The sequence below is a fragment of the Mus musculus genome, chromosome 13 (assembly GCF_000001635.26).
Source record: "Mus musculus strain C57BL/6J chromosome 13, GRCm38.p6 C57BL/6J".
In the NCBI taxonomy this organism is placed as follows: domain Eukaryota; kingdom Metazoa; phylum Chordata; class Mammalia; order Rodentia; family Muridae; genus Mus; species Mus musculus.
In genome coordinates this window covers 33,502,128-33,508,142 of record NC_000079.6, presented here as the reverse complement: position 1 = coordinate 33,508,142, position 6,015 = coordinate 33,502,128, and positions in this window count along the sequence as shown.

Sequence of the window (6,015 nt, the reverse complement as noted above, 5' to 3'; positions counted from 1 at the left end):
CCTTAAAAGTTGCCAGAGAGAAAATATTCATGGAGCTAACAGGATTTCCAACCTTAAAAAATCAAGACAAGCAAAAGTCCCTTCTGGTCGGTGCCAGCACCATGTCACCTTGGGCGTGGAGTCAGCAGACACCCTCCCCCAAGGTCCTTAGAGGACTCTCCACATGATCTTAGGACCACCAGTGAGTGGAATACCACTTCTGTTCCATTCCAATTGCCCAGGACCTGAGACAACATTAGGAAAGCACCTTGGACACGGAGTCGGTGGACACCCCCCACCCCCAAGGTCCCTAGAGGACTCTTCATGCGATCTTAGGATCACCAGTGAGTGGAACTCAACTTTTGTTCCATTCCAATCACGCGGGACCAGCATTAGAGAACTAGAAAACCCGGCCTGATCAGGGTCACAAGTCCCTTCCAGTCTTCTCCACCACCAAGTCACCTGGGTGAGGAATCAGAGGACACCCCCAAGGTCCCGAGAAGACAGCTTCTGAGGCAGACCCTGTTTCTGGCTCCAGACATCTGGGCTCCTTTCCTGCCAGAGGAGAGGTGTCCTCCACACCCAGGTGGGCTTTGCCAGAGCACCTGGGGAAGCCATCTTGGTTCCCGGATATCTCCAAGACTAATCTGCACAGATGAGAGTGTGGACTACAGAAGCTAACAGCTTCTGGGACAGGCCCTGTTTCAGGCCTTCATCTTCTGCCATGAGGCAGGTCCGAATGCCAGATATCTGTGCACCTTCCCTGTAAAAGGAGAGCTTGCCTGCAGAGAGTGCTCAGACCACTGAAACTCAGGAGAGAGCTACGCTCCCAGATCTGCTGATAGAGACTAAAAGAATCACTGGAGGAACACGCTTTAACCAGAAACAACTACAACAACTAACTCCAGAGATTACCAGATGGTGAAAGGCAAATGTAAGAATCTTACTAACAGAAACCAAGACTGCTCACCATCATCAGAACGCAGCACTCCCACTCCACCCAGTCCTGGGCACCCCAACACAACCAAAAAGCTAGACCCAGATTTAAAAGCATATCTCATGATGATGGTAGAGGACATCAAGAAGAACTTTAATAACTCACTTAAAGAAATACAGGAGAACACTGCTAGACAGGTAGAAGACCTTAAAGAGGAAGCACAAAAATCCCTTCAAGAATTGCAGGAAAACATGACCAAACAGGTGATAGAATTGAAAAAATTCATCCAAGACCTAAAAACAAAAGTAGACACAATAAAGAAAACCCAAAGTGAGGCAACACTGGAGATATAAAACCTAGGAAAGAAATCTGGAAACATAGATGCAAGCATTAGCAACAGAATACACAAGATGGAAGAGAGAATCTCAGGTGCAGAAGATTCCATAGAGAACTTTGGCACAACAATCAAAGAAAATACGAAATGCAAAAAGATCCTAACTCAAAACATCCAGGAAATCCAGGACACAATGAGAAGACCTAACTTACGAATAATAGGAGTAGATGAGAATGAAGATTTTCAACTTAAAGGACCAGCAAGTATCTTCAACAAAATTATAGAAGAAAACTTCCCAAACCTAAAGAAAGACATGCCCATGAACATACAAGAAGCCTACAGAACTCCAAATAGACTGGACCAGAAAAGAAATTCCTCCCGACACATAATAATCAGAACAACAAATGCACTAAATAAAGATAGAATATTAAAAGCAGTAAGGGAAAAAGGTCAAGTAACATAAAAAGGCAGGCCTATCAGAATTATACCAGACTTTTCACCAGAGTCTATGAAAGCCAGAAGATCCTGGACAGATGTTATACAGACCCTAAAGAGAATACAAATACCAATCCAGGCTACTATACCCAGCCAAATTCCAATTTACCATTGATGGAGAAACCAAAGTTTTCCATGACAAAACCAAATTCACACATTATCTTTCCACGAATCCAACCCTTCAAAGGATAATAACAGAAAAAGACCAATATAAGGACAGAAACCATGCCCTAGAAAAAGCAAGAAAGTAATCCTTAAACAAACCAAAAAGAAGACAACCACAAGAGCAGAATGCCAACTCTAAAAACAAAAATAATATGAAACAACAATTACTTTTCCTTAATATGTCTTAATATCAATGGACTCAATTCCCCAATAAAAAGACATAGACTAACAGACTGGCTACACAAACAGGACCCAACATTCTGCTGCTTACAGGAAATACATCTCAGGGAAAAAGACAGACACTACCTCAGAATGAAAGGCTGGAAAACAATTTTCCAAGTAAATGATCTGAAGAAACAAGCTGGAATAGCCATTCTAATATCGAATAAATTCAACTTCCAACCCAAAGTTATCAAAAAAGACAAGGAGGGATACTTCATACTCATCAAAGGTAAAATCCTCCAAGAGGAACTCTCAATTCTGAATATCTATGCTCCAAATGCAAGAGCGGCCACATTCATTAAAGAAACTTTAGTAAAGCTCAAAGCACACAATGCAGCACACACAATAATAATGGGAGACTTCAACACACCACTTTCATCAATGGACAGATCATGGAAACAGAAGTTAAACAGGGACAGAGTGAAACTAACAGAATTGATGAAACAAATGGACTTAACAAATATCTACAGAACATTTTATCCTAAAACAAAAGGATATACCTTCTTCTCAGCACCTCATGGTACCTTCTCCAAAATTGACCATATAATTTGTCACAAAACAGGCCTCAACAGAAACAAAAATATTGAAATCGTCTGATGCATCCTGTCAGACCACCATGGACTAAGGCTGATCTTCAATAACAACATAAATACTGGAAAGCCAACATTCACGTGGAAAATGAACAACACTCTTCTCAATGATAACTTGGTCAAGGAAGGAATAAAGAAAGAAATTAAAGACTTTGTAGAGTTTAATGAAAATGAAGCCACAACATACTCAAACTTATGGGACACTATAAAAGCATTTCTAAGAGGGAAACTCATAGCTCTGAGTGCCTCCAAAAGGAAACTAGAGAGAGCACACACTAGGAGCTTGACAACACACCTAAAAGCTCTTGAATAAAAGGAAGCAAATTAGACCAAGAGGAGTAGACTGCAGGAAATAATCAAACTCAGGGGTGAAATCAACCAAGTGGAAACAAGAAGAACTATTCAAAGAATCAACCAAACGAGGAGCTGGTTCGTTGAGAAAACCAACAAGATAGATAAACCCTTAGCAAGACTCACTAGAGGGCAAAAGGAAAGCATCCTAATTAACAAAATCAAAAATGAAAAGGGAGACATAACAACAGATCCTGACGAAATCCAAAACACCATCATATCCTTTTACAAAAAGCTATACTCAACAAAACTGGAAAACCTGGACAAAATTGATAAATTTCTAGACAGATACCAGGTACAAAAGTTAAACCAGGATCAAGTTAATCATCTAAACAGTCCCATATCCCCTACAGAAATAGAAGCAGTCATTAAAAGTCTCCCAATCAAAAAAAGCACAGAACCAGATAGGTTTAGTGCAGAGTTCCATCAGACCTACAAAGAAGATCTAATTCCACTTCTGCACAAAGTATTCCACAAATTAGAAGTAGAAGGTACTCTACCCAACTTATTCTATTAATCCACAATTACTCTGATACCTAAACCACAGAAAGATCCAACTAAGATAGAGAACTTCAGACCAAACTCCCTTATGAATATTGATGCAAAAATACTCAATAAAATCTGCTAACCGAATCCAAGAACACATTAAAACAAGCATCCATCCTGACCAAGTAGGTGTTATTCCAGGGGTGCAAGGATGGTTTAATATATGGAAATCCATCAACGTAATCCATTATATATACTAACTCAAAGACAAAAACCACATGGTCACCTCGTTAGATGGGGTAAAAGCATTTGACAAAATCCAACACTCATTCATGATAAAAGGCTTGGAAAGATCAGGAATTCAAGGCCCATACCTAAACATGATAAAAGCAATCTACAGCAAACCAGTAACCAACATCAAAGTAAATGGTGAGAAGCTGGAAGCAATCCCACTAAAATCAGGGACTAGAACAAGGCTGCCCACTCTCTCCCTACCTATTCCACATTGTACTTGAACTCCTAGCCAGAGCAATTTGACAACAAAAGGAGATGAAGGGGATACAAATTGGAAAGGAAGAAGTCAAAATATCACTTTTTGCAGATGATATGATAGTACATATAAGTGACCCTAAAATTCCACCAGAGAAGTCCTAAGCCTGATAATCAGCTTCGGTGAAGTAGCTGGATATAAAATTAACTCAAACAAGTCAATGACCATTCTCTACACAAAGAATAAACAGGCTGACAAAGATATTAGGGAAACAACACCCTTCTCAATAGTCACAAATATTATAAAATACCTTGGTGTGACTCTAACTAAAGAAGTGAAAGATCTGTATGATAGAACTTCACGTCTCTGAAGAAAGAAATTAAAGAAGATCTCAGAAGATGGAAAGATCTTCCATGCTCATGGATTGGCAGGATCAACATTGTAAAAATGGGTATCTTGCCAAAAGCAATCTACAGATTCAATGCAATCCCCATCAAAATTCCAACTCAATTCTTCAACGAATTAGAAAGAGCAATCGGCAAATTCATCTGGAATAACAAAAATCTTAGGATAGCAAAAACTCTACTCAAGGATAAAAGAACCTCTGGTGGAATCACCATGCCTGACCTAAAGCTTTACTACAGAACAATTGTGATAAAAACGGCATGTTCCTGGTATAGCGAAAGAAAAGTAGACCAATGGAATAGAATTGAAGACCCAGAAATGAACCCACACACCTATGGTCACTTGATCTTCAACAAGGGAGCTAAAACCACCTAGTGGAAAAAAGATAATATTTTCAACAAATACTGCTGGCATAACTGGTGGTTATCATGTAGAAGAATGCAAATTGATCCATTCCTATATCCTTGCACTAAGGTCAATTCTAATGGATCAAGGAGCTCCACATAACACCAGAGACAGTGACAATTATAGAGGAGAAAGTGGGGAAATCCTCATAGATATTGCCAGAGGGGAAAACAGCAAGGGCTTGTTCTGTAAAATCAAGAATTGACAAATTGGACCTCATGAAACTGCAAAGCTTATGTAGGGCAAAAGACACCATCAGTAAGACAAAAAGGCCACCAACAGATTGGGAAAGGATCTTTACCTATCCTAAATCAGATAGAGGACTAATATCCAATATATATAAAGAACTCAAGAAGGTGGACTGTAGAATATCAAATAACCCCATTAAAAATGGGGCTCAGAGCTAAACAAAGAATTCTCACCTGAGGAATATCGAATGGCTGAGAAACACATGATAAAATGTTCAGCATCCTTAGTAATCAGGGAAATGCAAACCAAAACAACCCTGAGATTCCATCTCATACCTCTCAGAATGGCTAAGATAAAAAATTCAGGTGACAGCAGATGCTGGCGAGGATGTGGAGAAAGAGGAATACTCCTCCATTGTTGGTGGGATTGCAAGCTTGTACAACCACTCTGGAAAATAGTCTGGAGGTTTCTCAGAAAATTAGACATGGTACAACCGGAGGATCCTGCAATACCTCTCCTGGGCATATATCCAGGAGATGTTCCAACTAGTAAGAAAGAATCATGCTCCATTATGTTCATAGTAGCCTTATTTATAAGAGCCAGAAGCTGGAAAGAATCCAGATGCCCTTCAACAGAGGAATGGATACAAAAAATGTGGAACATTTACACAACGGAGTACTACTAAGCTATTAAAAAGAACGAATTTATGAAATTCCTAGGCAAATGGTTGGACCGGGAGGGCATTATCCTGAGTGAGGTAACCAAATCACAAAAGAACTCAAATGATATGTACTCACTGATAAGTGGATATTAGCCCAGAAACTTAGAATACCCAAGATATAAGTTACAATTTGCAAAACACATGTAACTCAAGAAGAACGAAGACCAAAGTGTGGACACTTTGCCCCTTCATAGAATTGGGAACAAAACACCCATGGAAGTAGTTACAGAGACAGAGTTTGGAGCT